Source organism: Balaenoptera acutorostrata, chromosome 4 (assembly GCF_949987535.1).
Source record: "Balaenoptera acutorostrata chromosome 4, mBalAcu1.1, whole genome shotgun sequence".
Taxonomy (NCBI): Eukaryota; Metazoa; Chordata; class Mammalia; order Artiodactyla; family Balaenopteridae; genus Balaenoptera; species Balaenoptera acutorostrata.
In genome coordinates, this window is record NC_080067.1 from 132,478,661 (window position 1) to 132,495,187 (window position 16,527).

The 16,527-nt window shown below is 38.8% G+C and overlaps 1 non-coding gene across 1 annotated transcript; it reads left to right on the forward strand.

Moving 5' to 3' along the window:
- Nucleotides 1–15,948: 15,948 nt before the first annotated feature.
- On the forward strand, nucleotides 15,949–16,055 carry LOC114236050 (U6 spliceosomal RNA). The gene has a single exon (XR_003622087.1). It is a non-coding gene; the product is annotated as a U6 spliceosomal RNA (small nuclear RNA).
- Nucleotides 16,056–16,527: the final 472 nt, after the last annotated feature.

The window sequence follows — 16,527 nt, forward strand, 5'->3', positions numbered from 1 at the left end:
TAGATAACTGTTATTAACAGAGATAGGGCACAAATTGAAATGAGGTTTTTATGCATTACATGCTTTGAGTATATTTTCAATTGACAAATCTGTGTAGAAGGCAGCTGAGCTGTCAAAACATACTTTATTCGTGTATCTATAGAGCCATTTACCAATTTGCACAGTACTAAGGATCATGCCTGTTTACCTGGTTCAGTGTACAACAAGGCATAGGAACAAGTTTGCGACAGCTTGAAAAATATTATTTGATATTATTTTACCTGAATATCTGAAATGTTCTCTACACCTCTTGGGTCAAGTTATCCCTGAATAAAAGGCCTCTATTTTGCCTTTCAGGAATGCTCAAACTCTATACAATTCAGCCCCTGCCCAAGGCAACTCGTCCCACTCCTACACTGACCAACACAGTGTGTCCTTCACTGGTTCGCTCACTGGCCAAGCTTTAATAACAGAATTAAAACTAATCAATGATTGTTAGTACCACTTGTACTGTAGCTCTGGCCTTATTTTCTTCCTAAATGTGTGGCCTTGAACAAGCTACATGCCCTCCTATCCCTTGTTCTCCTAACTTTAAAATCTACCCAGACTCAATTAGTCTTTAAGAACCTTTAATATATGAATACAATAAGCATTTTATAAAGTAAAGGCATTACACAAATAGAAGGCTTCACTTGTGTTGTGAACAACCTGCCTTCTCAGGCACTAGCTATTTGAGGTCTCACTACCATTTACCTGCACACCTAAATGTTACCCCCAATTCATTAGCTTTCCCTAGAGTACTACTCTGGTCATATCATTCACCAATGCATAGCTTTCCATGATGCACTGTGACCTAACAAATGCATTAAAAATCCTTCAATCTAACAATCCACATTCCTACCACACCCCATTCACGTGTATTTTGAGGCTGACAAACTTGATGCAATGGGTACAGATAATCGTTAGTGCTAAGTGGGGAGAGAGTTGAGATTCATTCACAACTGGTCATTGTCTTAATAAATATTTATTTCTCCATTTTGATGGCTTTTGCTCATCTTTTTCTGGCTACATTCCCAGTAAGTAGGACCTGGAAAGATGTCCAGAGGATCTGGTGAAAGATTATCAGAGAGTGGAGAAAAAAGCAATACTTTGTGTGAGGGATTTTTTGTTCCTATCCCCATGGTATAGTCTTATTATATAATCTAAGAAATACTCATGTAAAGCTTATTAAACTAAGACAATTGGAGTTATACTTTGTATTTGGCAACCAAAGAAACTAACTTAAATGACCAGTGAGAAGAGAAAAGGTGAGCATTAGGACTTCCTGAGGTCATAGGCTAAGAGGTAGACAGTGCCTCAGCATGATGTACTTAGGAGAGTGTCCTGAGTTCTCATTTGAGGACCAAAACCAGGAGAAGGAACCCATATTCTGCCAGGTAGGAACCCCTAAGCTACAAACGGCAGAATGTGCCTCTACCCGGGCTGGGAGACACTTGTACTCACCTGCAGCACAGGGAGGAAGCAATCACTAAGCAAACAGGTGATAGTCATCGGTAGCATTTTCATCATTTGATGTTCCTTGTGCTAAATGACTATTGATGGCCATTTAGCATAAGTTGTTCATTAACACAGATACAGACCCTCACAAGCCATCAACTTCAACCCTCCTAGAAATAAAAATGTCTTTACTCATTCATCCTCCCCACAAAATGTATTAAAAACATGTCAAATACTAGTCTAGGTGTGAAGATATGGTCATAAGTAAGGCATGCTCTTGAAAAGAAGATATATTCCACCCCTCCATACGAATGAAATCCTGAAGTAATATATACATTCATAATGAGTTTTTCATCCAAAAATAAGAACTCCAAATTTTCATAGTAATTAGCAGAGTGACTAAGTCATTTTACATTTTTACACTTGATTCTTTGACAAATATTATAAAATGTCAGAGCTAAAAATAACTGAACATGGGTGAAATGTAGACAATAACCAGAGGGAGTTTTAAAAGGAGGAGCAGCAACTAGGGACTTTCCATGAAACTGTCGATAAAGGTGGTCACGTGATATATGATTCCATTTATATAATGTTCTCAAAATGACAAAATGATAGAGATGGAAAACAAATTAGTGGTTCTCAGGGGTTAGAGAGGGGAGTGAGGTATGGGTACTATAAAGGGATGGCATAAAGGAGACCTTTGTGGTGATGGACTAGTCCTGTATCTTAGTTGCAATAGTTTTTACATGAATCTACATATGTGATAAAATGACATTGCACCATATCCACATACTGTACCAACGTCAGATTCCTTGGTTTGATATTGTTCTGCAGTTACATAAGATGTAACCATTGAGGAAACTGGCTGAAGGGTACACAGGATCTCTCTGTAGTACATTTGTAACTTCCTGTGAATTTATAATTATTTCAAAATTAAAAGTTAAAAAAAAAGAAAAGAAAGGGAGCAAATGCTAGGGACTTGCCATGAAACTGTCAGTTAAAATATTTGAATAGAAACAAAATCTGCTTTCAATTGTGACCAGAGGCGGCTTTTAAAATTTTAGGCACATGAGTAGTATGTCTATCTCTTCAACACTGACCAGGAAAGTATAATTGTATACACAAAGGCTCTCCCAGTCAACTAGTTGGTGTTATATTCTTGTGATTTGATAAAATGAGACCATAAATCATGTTTAGAAGAAAAAACAAAAAACTTGAAGCCAGCCACCTAACATCTATCTGAAGATTGCATGGCCTCTAATTTCTATCATGCAGTTTCTGGTTATTACCTTAGGTAAAATGAGAACTATCTCAACTGAAAATTCAAAAACTTGTCCACAGAAATTGTTAAAAGTGGTATCATTAGAATCATACAAATTAAAATCAACACAAGAAGTTTAAGATATGCAGTAATTTTTCATGCTAATGGACTAAAGTACCTCTTGAGACTTTCTTGTCATCAATGTCTATGGCTCTATTATTTCTGTTGAGGTAAAATTATCTATGTAAAGTCATTACCGAGGTCTCCTGTGTATAAGGATAATGAAAGTGCTTCCATACTTTACAAATGCATTATGTTCTGAAAGAATATTAACATTTTATTTTATATAAGTTCTTAATGGGAACATTTCTAAAACACTAAAATAATTACTCAACACAACTTTCTACTCATAATTGCAACAAATTTTATAAAATATAGATTTGTGGAGGTATTACTATCTATTGCATTTTGCTTTGTTAAGATACTAGGCATTCTGATTCACTTAAATGTTTATCAAGATTGTGCATGCAATGTATGTATATCTATGAGTTAAAGATCAAGAGGGCATGATGATAAAATATATCATTGGATAAAATGTCTAGTCCATTGCACAAAATGCTTACACCTGCAATATTTCAACCTAAAATAATCATATAACTGGTCCTATTCTGTAGTTTGCTAACACAATTCTGGACTACAGGATGTGTTCTGTGGAGCCATTTTTTACAAGCCATGCCTCTTCAAACCCAACCTCTAATAGTTGCCATGAGTGAAAATTCATAACTACAACAAGAAAATAAGTGCAGCAGCTCTAGTATTTTTATTATTTCAGGCATGTAGATGTGACGAGCCAGTGGGAGAAGAGTAGAAGGCTACATTTTGGCCTCAAAATACACGTGAATGGGGTGTGGTAGGAATGTGGATTGTTAGACTGAAGGATTTTTAATGCATTTGTTAGGTCACAGTACATCATGGAAAGCTATGCATTGGTGAATGATATGACCAGAGTAGTGCTCTAGGGAAAGCTAATGAATTGGGGGTAACATTTAGGTGTGCAGGTAAATGGTAGTAAGAGCTCAAATAGCTAGTGCCTGAAAAGGCAGGTTGTTCACAACACAAGTGAAGTCTTCTATTTGTGTAATGCCTTTACTTTATAAAATGCTTATTGTATTGTATTTTGAGGTTAAAAAAATAATAATACTATGCTTCCTCACCATGTCATTCTGGTATCTATTGCTCTTGTAGGCTAGAATCGTACAAAAGTGAAAGTGTTAGTTGATTACAAGAATTAACATTCCCCAGACACGACAACATTCTTCTTGAGTACAACAAAATTTGTACATAAAACTTGACAATATCTTTAAGAACCACTTGAAACATAATAGAATAGAAATATATTCAGGAAACATTTCAAGTTATGTCTCATTGTATTTAAACTCTCTAAAAATAGGAACTTCCTATATATAACACAGGCAGAAGCTCTTCATACTCCAAAACATTTTATTGGAACACCCCACACACAGTAATAGTTCAGAAAATTATTTTTAAGTAAATGTTAGATTGATGAATGTCATTAAATGATACACATTTTTTAAATGTCCCATTAGTGGAGTAATGGATAAATAAAATGTGGCATATTGTATGATAGATTTCTTCAAGGCAATTTAAAAAATAAAATATCTGTATCATCATGGATGTAGCTGGAGAAAGCTTATTTCAGAATTTATTAAAATATGCTACCATTTGTATAAAATTTTAAATCATACCAAAATAATATTTTATACTGCTCAAGAATGCTATATTTGTGTAAAACAATGAAAATAAACTATAAGAACATACATTAAATTTATGATAAAAGTTTTTTCGTTGGAGAAGGGGAAGGAAGAATAAATTAGGAATGGGGGTTTAAGGACATTTTGGTTTCAGATGTTGCATTTATTTTAGTGATTTAAAACACGTAGCAAATTTTTAAAAATCTAAAAATTAAGATTCATATCCTTCAGGACTTCCCTGGTGGTCCATAGTAAAGAACCCGCCTTCCAATGCAGATAATGCGGGTTCCGATCCCTGGTCAGGGAACTAAGATCCCACTTGCCCGGCAGCAAATAAGCCCGCGCATCACAACTACTGAGCTCGAGCGTGCCTCAACTAGAGCCTGCGTGCTGCAAACTACAGAGCCCTCGTGCCACAGCCCAGGTGCCCTGGAGCCTGCGAGCCACAACTAGAGAAGAGAAAATCCACACGCCACAACTAGAGAGAAGCCCGCGCACAACAAAAGATCACGCATGCCTCAAGGAAGATCCCAAGTGCCTCAACTAAGACCCGACACAGCCAAAAATAAAAATTAAATAAATAAATAATAAATCTTAAAAAAAAAAAGGTTCACGTCCTTCAAAAAAAATGACAATTATCTCTTAACATGTTTCTTCTTTTCCTGCACCCTTGCATTTCATCTTATACTTTTTTAAGAACTGTTCATTGAGTACTATAAACCAAAAGAAAAAAAAGGTATTTTTGTAAACTATACAGACAAATAAAAGATATATCTGTTTTATCTTTAGAAATATATAAATATTTTAAAATATATAAAGATATATCTTTAGGCTGCTCTTAGTTTGTGTTTTTCACAGGAACACAATGACTAATCTGATGAGTATGAAAAGAATTTTCTTAGTATAGTTATTTCTAACATTCTTTTCTTGCTCGTAAAAGAGCTGAGATTAGAATACATGGAATCCCACCACTAAACCTCTACAAGTCAAAAGTGAATATGTAATTCAGTAAGAGAGAAACCAGTCACCTTGCCCATCTCTCATCCCCAAGGAAGATCCAAGTTTAACCTCAGGATGTAGTACAACTCATTGCCCCAGTCAGCAGGTACCATGAGTGGAGGTCACTGCACTCCCTAAATAAGAGACTAGAGTCCCAGCAGGTATTTCATTTCCACACCTCCTATACCACGAGTGACTTAGGAGGACCACAGCTGTCCTGGTTAAATCAGTGCTCGCTTGGAAACCACTCGCATCCTGGTTTTATATGCTGTACCATCCTTTCATAGGTATCTGTTAGGTCTCCCCTCTCAAAAGTTATCTTCCATTCCATAGTTAACCCTAGACCCTGAATCTAGACTGAACTGTGAGTTCCCAACTTCTGTTATCTGTTCCACCAATGCCTTCAAAATAATCCCTGTCTGCCTGGACTACACAATTACAGAACATTACAAAATTCTTAATCAGTTTTCAAAATCTTGAACAAAAACCCGTAGGACGAAGTGAAAGAGTGGCATGGACTTATATACACTACCAACTGTAAAATAAGTAGCTAGTGGGAAGCAGCCACATAGCACAGGGAGATCAGCTCGGTGCTTTGTGACCAACTAGAGAGGGTGGGAGGGAGACACAAGAGGGAGGAGATATGGGGATTTATGTATATGTATAGCTGATTCACTTTGTTATAAAGCAGAAACTAACACACCATTGTAAATCAATTATATTCCAATAAAGATGTTAAAAAAATAAAATAAAGTAAATAAAATATGATATCTTTCTAAAAAAAGAAAAAAACATTTCATCCGTACAACTCATGTGTCATACATATTTTACCATATTCTTAACCTCTGAAAATTAGTTGTGTCTTAAAACACGTAGAATTCTCTCCTAAGAAAATTATTTTAGCAAAATATTATACACATTTTTGCAAAACACTGCACACATTTATGACATCTGAATAGTGACTGACTAGTAAGCAAGAGCTAGGGTAGAGCCCACCCAGCCAGTCCTACCCCAGTGCTCCCAAGTGCCATGCTTGTTGCTCTGTCTACACTGCATCTAGCCCTGGGTATAACCCCATTCTGTAGTCTGACTCTAATATTTCCACTTTCTGTCCTATGTCTTGTAGTTTTATAGAGAGAGATGTTCTAGGTACATATCTTCTGATATAAAAATGCACTGTTAATCTCTGGTTGAATGTTAAAATAAGATGAGAGTGACATCTACTTATATGGATCGTTTTTATAAAATGTACCTATGTATTTTAAAATATACTACTCTTCTTCATTATACCAACGGCATTCGGTTGCCCTCAACGCAAAGGACAAGTGTCTCTGTAACCACAAGCTTGCTTGACTACATATCTCTATTCCTTGCCCAGGGAAGATGTAGACCACAGGAGTCAACTAGACCTCCACAATCTGTTGTCTCAAGAGGCATGACTGAGGAAGGTAGACAAGAAAGGAAGAGCACACAAACAGCATCAACCACACCCAGTTTTTAGAACCTTGGTCACAGGTAGATTAGGCGAGTTTTGGAAAGGTGTGTAAAAGCTCCCAGTTCAAACATTTGCCTGTATCTCAGGGCCATGAAGGCTATTCTAGTGGCTCGTAAGTCTTCTTGCCTTTTAAGAGAATTCCATAAACCCACAGCATCCCTAGAAGAATATTAAACTAATTCTAAATCCTTGTCACTAAGGCAGACACAGAAAGGCACCACTCAGATCCCCCGTCATGAAAGGACTCCCTGCCCAGCTGTGAGGAGTGTAGCTGACTGACCCTCTCCAGCTGTTAGCAGTTTTCACAATCCACCTCAGCATGTGAGAACAGGTCACACTTTTCTCAGTGTGTAGTGGCTGTGGCCACTCATCAAAGTGATGGTAGTCAAGGTCATGTTTTTCTCAGGACACTTCCAGCCAATGACCCAGCAAGGCAGGGCTGCAAAGGACTTCATCATTTCAACCCAGGGCAGGACTTCTCTAAGGGGCAAGTTTTGTTCTGGGACTCCCTGGCAGGCTGCAGAGATCTGTAACATCTGCTCAACCTGCTTCCTCCCCCTTTTTTTCACAGGCATTTCTCCCAATAAACATTTTGTACTCCAAACTCTACCTCAGCTTCAGGAGAATACACCCCGCAACAGACGAAGACCTGTCAGGTGGGATTTATGGCAATGTCATAAAACTAAGAAAAGACCACACTGGGCTGCCTCATAAAACTTGGTGGAGGCGGGGGGGAGGGACGTGTGGGGGTGCGGGGGGTGGAGAAGGACAGGCCATAGTTTCTCTAGCATTGTCAGAAACAGAAGAAGAATGCAAACTAGAATTTATCGAATTCCTACTGTATGGCAGGAACTTTACAAATGTTATTGTCATTCAGTCTTTATGACCATTTTTTGAAAAAGGTATTCTACCCATATTTGATAGATCAAACTTTTCACAAATGTTTATTCACACCTTCCTGAGTGACATGTCTGAACCACGAAGTTACCTGCCCTCAAATGTGCAGATATTACACAGGCAAAGTAGAATATAATGAGGGACATGAAGTGTAGAGAAAAGGGTTACCTCTCTGACCCGAGAATTAAGAGTACGTTTCCAAGAGCAATTAATATCTGAGCTGACTCATGAAGCTTAGCCAGGTGAAAACATGTGGCCAGGGTAGTTTAAGATGAGGCACTCTATGTAAAAATGAGAGCAGAACCCAAAATTTAACTCCCAGATTCCTTGTAAAATGTGATGCGAGGATTCAGACTCAGCCGTGACTCTGAAAATCTTGTTTAGTCCACTTCCATCAAAGTTCAGAACTGAAAATGGCAGTAGAGGATATAAAATTGTCCACCCTTCCCAGGTGTGTCGAGAGCCAACTTGATTCTCCAAGGCATGGTCCCCTTGCCCTGTTGTTCCCATTAGGTACAAAAATCAAATCCAAGCAAACAGCTGACAACAGTAACACAGACAGAGCTATGAAGGCCTTTTCCAGCTGCCAAAGCTCCCCTGATGGCTGGTTGAGTTGACAGCAAAAATTCTTTCTGAGCTAGAAAATCACTGATCGTGAAGACTTCTGGAAGGTTACGTCTAACCTCAGCTATTCCATTACTCACACAAAATGTTGACCTACCCATGTATGGGAGGCAGCAAAGAAATACTTTGATTAATGATTGAGTACTCTTTTAATACAATGTTATAGTCCTCACACTTTTAACAATTATTACTTTTGCTGTTCTGAAATGATAATTTTATTTTTTTAATTTTTCTGTTGAAATATAGTTAATTTACAATGTTGTGATACTTTCAGGTAACTTTCAGGTATACAACAAAGTGATTCAGCTATATACATATTCTTTTTTAGACTCTTTTCCATTATAGGTTATTATAAGATATTGAATACAGTCCCCTGTGCTAAACAGTAGGCCCTTGTTGTTTATCTATTTTATATATAGTAGTGTGTATCTGTTAATCCCAAATTCCTAATTTATCCCTACCCCTCTTCCCCTTTGGTAACCATAAGTTATTATGAGTCTATTTCTGTTTTGTAAATAGTTCATTTGTATCACATTTTTAGATTCCACACATAAGTGATATCATATGATATTTGTCTTTCTCTGTCTGACTTACTTCATTTTTAGTATGATAATCTCTAGGTCCATCCCCATTGCTGCAAATGACACTATTTCATTCTTTTTTATGGCTGAGTAATATTCCATTGTATATATACCACATCTTCTTTATCCATTCATGTGTCGATGGACATTTAGGTTGCTTCCATGTCTTGGCTATTGTAAATACTGCTGCTATGCACATTGGGGTGCATGTATCTTTTCGAATTAGAGTTTTCATCTTTCCCAGATATATGCCCAGGACTGGAATTGCTGAAATGCTTAAGAATTTTTTAAGGATTTTTTAAGGATTGCTTAAATCTCATAGAATAAACGATGCTTTGCCTTGCCAGAACAATGGAAATAGTTTCATGATTCAGTGTTTCGCTAATGCAAATTACCTCCTCAAGACTCACCCCAAATTTTTCAGAGAGAAATCCAAACAATTTTTATTAGGGAATATCAATATGTAGCTAGAATATAAAATTAAGGAACTAAACAATAAAGCGCCCTTCAGTGCAATCACTGTCTTCAGCAGTTGATGGATTCTATTAGCAGAGTCATTTTGGCACGGGCTTCTAGGTGGAGCATGATTAATCATGACTCCTGCAAGATGCTAATTCATCATTAACTGAGTAAATAAATATTTTTATATCTTTCATTTCGATACATAAATCAACCAGCAAAAAAATTATTTTACTTAGTTGGCCATGAGAGATTTCTTCTATAGAACTATATGCCTATGTTGGCCAAGAAAGAATCCAGGTACCATATCAGGGTCATAGCACAGGACTAGATATTGGAGGCAAGAAGGAGGGACCACAACCTGACTGAGGTTCAGATAGAAAATGTGCCAGAGCTTTCAGCATCCATAGAGGCTGACTCTGAACTCAGAGTAGGGACTTGTGTGAACTAGGAGCTATTATGGAATGTGGGCTTTGATGTGATGGGCATCAAAATGAGAGATGGGCATTAATGTGATGCAATTTCATGTGATGTAGCATAGGTAGAAGGGCCTGACTTTGTGGTGGGCCCAGAAGTGGTGGGCCAGAAGTTATGAGCCGAACCAGACTCAAAGGGTCAGCTATACTGCCACCAACCACTGTGGGTGGGCTCTGTCTAGAAGATCAACTATGACAGTGGTTCTTAAACACGTGTCAGAATAAATAGGTCTGCTTGTTAAAAGTGCAGCTTCCCTGACCCAACCCCAGAAATTCTGACTCAATAAAACATGGATGGAACCCAGAAATCTGCATTTTTAAAACTTGCCACTTGATTCTGTTGTAGGTTTCTGATGAGAAACCATGGTCAAGGTGGAACTGTGAAACAAAAAAGATAAAGAAATTATCTTATACCTGGCAGAATCAACCACAGTATATATAATGCAATAAAATAGACATTAATGGCACAAAGAGAAAGACAGAATTTTACCACCCTCTCTCACTCTGGCTGCACTTTAAGTAAGTAAAAGTGCCCAGTTATGTTGCCTCCGATTTTCAGAGGCCATAAAGAAATCGAAACAAAGAAAAAACACTTCACATTTTTTTAATTCAAAAAATTTCAGCACACTTTAACATACCAATTGAATATATAAAAGGTTTTGTAGTGGAAAGGATATTGGATACTAAAGGGAAAAAAATGGATTCAAATCTTCTTTCCATTTCTGGTTAAATTGATCATATTGACATGTCACCAACAGCTCGGCATTTCAGTTTCCTTCACTAAAAACACTTGGGATAATAATAATACCTGTGGAGAATGATGGTTGTGAGAATTAAATGAGGAGTTGATGCAAGCTCTAAGCCTGGTATCCGGTGCATAGAAGAAACTGTGATTTGGGGTGATGAATAGATGAATAAACAAACAAACATTTTGGATGGATGAGAAGCTCTTGTGAAATTAAATGAATGCTGAAATGTTGACAGACATAATGTGTTAGCTCTCAAGTTAGCGACAAACATAAGGAATTCTTTATTTTTAGTTACCAATTTATTTCTTTTTCCTATGTGTTTTTACCCACTAGGAACACAAGTGTAATCATTCTTTATTTTTATCCTGCTTTGCTTTGATTTCCTACACAGCCTTGGTGTAAATCATTCAAAATACCATTTAAACCATAGACCAGCAGAGCCTAGCGGTCTTTGGATTCAGTGTTGTTGAGTCAGATGGGAAAACTAATTATTCATTTGGCTTTCATTTTGTATACCCTTCCCACCTTCTTCAGGACTTTTATTAATTTCCAGACATGGTCTGTGAGTAGTTCCACAGACGTTCAAAATTACGTGGGGCTGTCTTCCTTGTTAACTCTTCAAATGGCTTCATTTATAGGCACAGCTGTCTCATCTTGATTTCACTGGGAGTGAGGCAGAACTGGTATTTCCCTGCTCACAGCCCATTTATTCTCAGACACGTGTTGCAGCATACATTAAGTTCAATTTCTGCGGAGTTGTTATTGAGGTATAGAACCATGCACAGTTGGATGGCATCATGCCCTCCAAATGGGATGAAGAATAAAGCAGACAAAAGGACAGGCAGAGGAAAAGGTAAATCTCCAATCTGTGACATCCATTTCATGCCGTGGAAATCCCCAAGCTTTCCCCAGGAAAAGAAGACACGCTGTAACTTGGAGGTAGACAGCAATTTTCTACTTATAAATAATTTCACTCTCGTCACTTGATTTTCTAAACTATGGCATAGGTATTATTACATACCTTATTTTAAACAGGAGGCACTAGCCTCTGATGGTCTAGTGGTCAGGATTTTGTGCTCTCACCACCGGGGCCCTGGTTCAATTCCTGGGCAGGGAACAATGATATCGGTTCAAGCCGCTGCACACTGATGTCACTCTGAGATCACTTCCATGAATATACATCTGTATAAGTATTCCAATTCTCTACACAATTGATAACATTATGTCAGGAGCTTGGGATGAACACACACACACTACTATATATAAGATAGATAACCAACAAGGACCTACTGTATAGCACAGGGAACTCTACTCAACATTCTGTGATAACCTATATGAGAAAAGAGTCTAAAAAAGAATGAATATATGTAAATGTATTACTGAATCACTTTGCTGTCCACCTGAAACTAACAAAACATTGTAAACAACTATACTCCAATAAAATTTTTAAAAATAAAAGACAAGTATCTCAATACATGTTGTTAGGTAGTGGCCCACCTGAAATTTATTCAATGGAAGAAATCTACAAATGTGGCTGTTATGACAGAGGACATGCATAATACATACAGTTAATTTATATAAATTCCTTTATATAAATACTTCACATTAAAATACTGCTATTAAAATTTTAAAATAAAAAAAAATAATAGGGCTTACCTGGTGGCACAGTGGTTGAGAATCTGCCTGCCAATGCAGGGGACATGGGTTCGAGCCCTGGTCTGGGAAGATCCCACATGCCGCGGAGCAGCTGGGTCCGTGAGCCACAATTACTGAGCCTGCACGTCTGGAGCCTGTGCTCCGCAATAAGAGAGGCCGCGATAGTGAGAGGCCCGCGCACGGTGATGAAGAGTGGCCCCCGCTTGCCACAACTAGAGAAAGCCCTCGCACAGAAACGGAGACCCAACACAGCCATAAATAAATAAATAAAAAACAAATACTTTAAAAAATAATAATAATAATAATAATAATAATAATAATAATAATAATAAAGAGGAAATGGAAGCACAACAGGGTTAAATAAATTACCCAAAGTCACACAGTGGGCAAGCTGCATAGCCGGGATGGACATCACTTTCTTTGTCTTAGTCCATCGTGGCTGCTATAACAAAATACCATAGGTTGGACGGATTATAAATAAGAGAAATGTATTTCTCACAATTCAGAAGGCTGGGAAGTCTAAAATAAAGGCATCAGCAGGGCTTCCCTGGTGGCACAGTGGTTAAGAATCCGCCTGCCAATTCAGGGGACACGGGTTCGAGCCCTGATCCGGGAAGATCCCACATGCCGCAGAGCAACTAAGCCCGTGCGCCACAACTACTGAGCCTGCACTCTAGAGTCCACGAGCCACAACTGCTGAGCCTGCGTGCCACAACTACTGAAGACCGTGCACCCTAGGGCCCGTGCTCTACAACAACAGAAGCCACCGCGATGAGAAGCCCGCGTACCACAACGAAGAGTAGCCCCCGCTCGCCGCAACTAGAGAAAGCCCGCACAGCAACGAAGACCCAACGCAGCCAAAAATAAATTAAAAAATTAAAAAAAAAGGAACTATTTAAAAAATAAAAAAAAATTTTTTTAAAGGCATCAGCGTGGTTGCTTTATGATGAGGGCTCCCTTCCTGGTTCATAACTGGCGCCTTTTCACACACGGCAAAAAGAGGAGTTCGCTCCTTGAGACTGTTTTATAAGGACAGGAATCTCATTCCTGAGGACTGAACCCTCATGATCTAAGCACTTCCCAGAGGCCTCACCTCCTCATTCCATCACACTGGGCATTTGGACTTCAACATATGAACTTTGGGGCGACACAAATATTCTGACCATAGCATTTTTCTAACACCAAATCCCAGATTCCCTCCAAAACGATAATATTTCTCCATATTGAGACTTGACTCTGGGTTTAGCAGAGTCCTTAAAAGGGAAGAAAGTGAGACGTGTAAGGCAAATGCAGTTTTCCAGAATCAACCTGCATAAGTTGATTCAAATAAACGCCTCTCATCGCATTCCGCTCAGAGGCACTCCGTGGGTGTAAACTTATTCGTTTATTGCCAGTTACTAACCACAGGAGAGTCACTTTTTCAGATGGTCACCGTCGCCTCCTTGCTTTAGTTTAGCCGCAGACAACTGACAGCTGCCAAGGCAGGCAGTGCTGTGGATCGTGGACCACTCTGAACGTTCTTCAGTCCTATTTGGTTGAATAACCTTTGGACTTGAATGTTCTGAACTTGATTAGGTTGCAGTTAACTCCTTGATCAGGAGATGTTGCACACAATTGCGATTTTACTTAGTACAGAATAGCATTTGTTCTAAGTAAACTTGGGATAATCTCCAGTTCAAAGGATTCTGCAGAGAAAATGCCCACAAACATAAGCTTCCCCAACCACCTCAAAAAAAAAAAAAAGAAAAGGCTACAATAGACTCATTTTTATCTTGTACTCATTCATGTAAACTGTACTTCTATGACTAACGTAGGAAAGTGTCCAGGTGAAGGATTACGTGCACTGCATTCTCAGGTGACTCTCAGAGGACCTTGTTGACCTTGTTTTATTGTGGTCTAGCAAGGTCCTCATATAAATGAACCACACGCTTCTCTGCCTTCAGCTGAGAATCCCTTATTGAACGTTTGATTACCTGCCTTAGATACATTTTCCAGGCTCAGGAAATTGCTAAACACACCAGGTACTCTGAGCTGGAGCAGGAGATCAAGCGTTTTGGGATCAGAGTGAAACTCCCCCCAGCACATGGGGAAATGTAGCTAATATTTGGGGCCAAGGAAACATCTCCTCCTCTTCATCTCACATCATCATCTATGCCTGGAGTGGAGGATGAGTTTTTGGTCCTCTCACTTCCCATCTCTCTCCCCACCCACTTCTGCTCCTTGACCCACCCCTTATTAACTCTTCCACAAGAGAGGAAATGGAGATGGTTAGGGACACATTGTACCTAAAAGAGACTCCGTGAAAACTCTCTGCTTTTCCCTCCTCCTTTCTGAATTTTCATAGTAAGCAGACCCAGGTGAAGCCTGACTCTCCAGAATCAATTCTCTCTCCCCCTCTCTCTCCCTTCCCTCTCTTTCTTTCTCTTTCTCTTTCCCTCATTCTCTCCTTTCTTTTCCACTGAGCACACAGTTGAATAATATTAGATTCATGAAAAAAGAAGGAGTCCTTCCTTTGGTTTAACCAATGAGCCTGTATTGAGAGAGATTAATAAATTCACACTTTGCCATAATGAGATGCACTCTACTTCTTTTTTGGCTATTAAACCTTGAGTTTGTCATTCCTCTCATCAGGCATCCTACAGGGAGAAGTTCCAGATCCACAGCTGTATCCACTCATTCTTCAGACCCCAATACCTTCAAAATATACACCACACCTCTAAACTTCAGCATAATTATACATCATTCTACTCAATCAATCAATCACTGGACCAACTGCTAATGATGAAATCCCAAAATGAAGGAAACTAAATGTGTAATGGGAGTTTGTTGGAGAAAATTGAAAGTCAGATCACCTATGACCTGATAACAGCCTTTTAATTTCAATATTTTACTTAATGAAATTAGACCCACCATGATGGATATTACTTCTGTCATCCCATCTCCAGCGGTAACACCGCCCCATCAAAATTAGCTCATCAGACGATTCAGCTATGCCTAGCCTGTTCCCCTGAGAGGAGATCCTGAGACAAAGTTGGCAGTGCAACACTTTATTTGGGAAGCGATTCTCCTAGGGAGTAGGAATGAAGGATGACGGAAGTAAAACAGGGAAAGAGGGAAATTCAATAAAGACTGCTTTATCAAGTTGGTGCTTGATCTCCCAGGACTTTCTGAGGACTCATGAAATATGGCTTAGAACTGCCTGCCCGGGACAGTCAGATAAAAGCAGAGAGCATTTATCAATTGGCTGGCATCCTCTATTGGGCAAGAGTGTCCCTAGGGCGTGATCTCCCCCAGCACCCAGGTTGCACATACGCAAGAGCTGAGCAGGTTCCCCAAGACGATGTCAATGCCAAGGCAGCATAGAAGCCCTTGGTAGGAAGTTAGAAGAATGTAGTAAAGACACAAGGTAGAAACTCTGTCTGGTGGCATCTGTGCAATTAGTCAAGTCCTGCATAGGACTGGTGGTCACAGAAGTAGATGGAGTAAAAGAAGGTATTATGCCCGTGCTCGCTTCGGCAGCACATATACTAAAATTGGAACGATACAGAGAAGATTAGCATGGCCCCTGAGCAAGGATGACATGCAAATTCATGAAGCGTTCCATATTTTGGGGAGGAGATATGGGGATATATGTTTATGTATACCTGATTCACTTTGTTATAAAGCAGAAACTAACACACCATTGTAAAGCAATTATACTCCAAAAAAGATGTTAAAAAGTAAATAAAGATAAGGAAAGGGAGGCACAGATAGTAAATGATGCAGCTAGGCTTTGAATTCAGATATCCTAGCCCCTGATATATGTTCTTAGACTCCAAGCTACAATGTCTCTCAGTTATGATGATAAATAATTGTATGTGTGTTGTGATTAGGGAAATCTATTCTTTGTCAACTTTCAGGATATTGTATTTGAATAAGCCTTAAGGCTTCTTTGAAGAGGCTCCAACAATACATGGGGGAGAGGGGTAATCCTGAGCAGAACATAAGCAAAAGTGCAGATGTGTGAATATGCAAGTCCTGTGTAGAAACCATAAGAGTATACATTTGACTGGAGTTTGAGTTACGTGTTTTAAAATAATAGA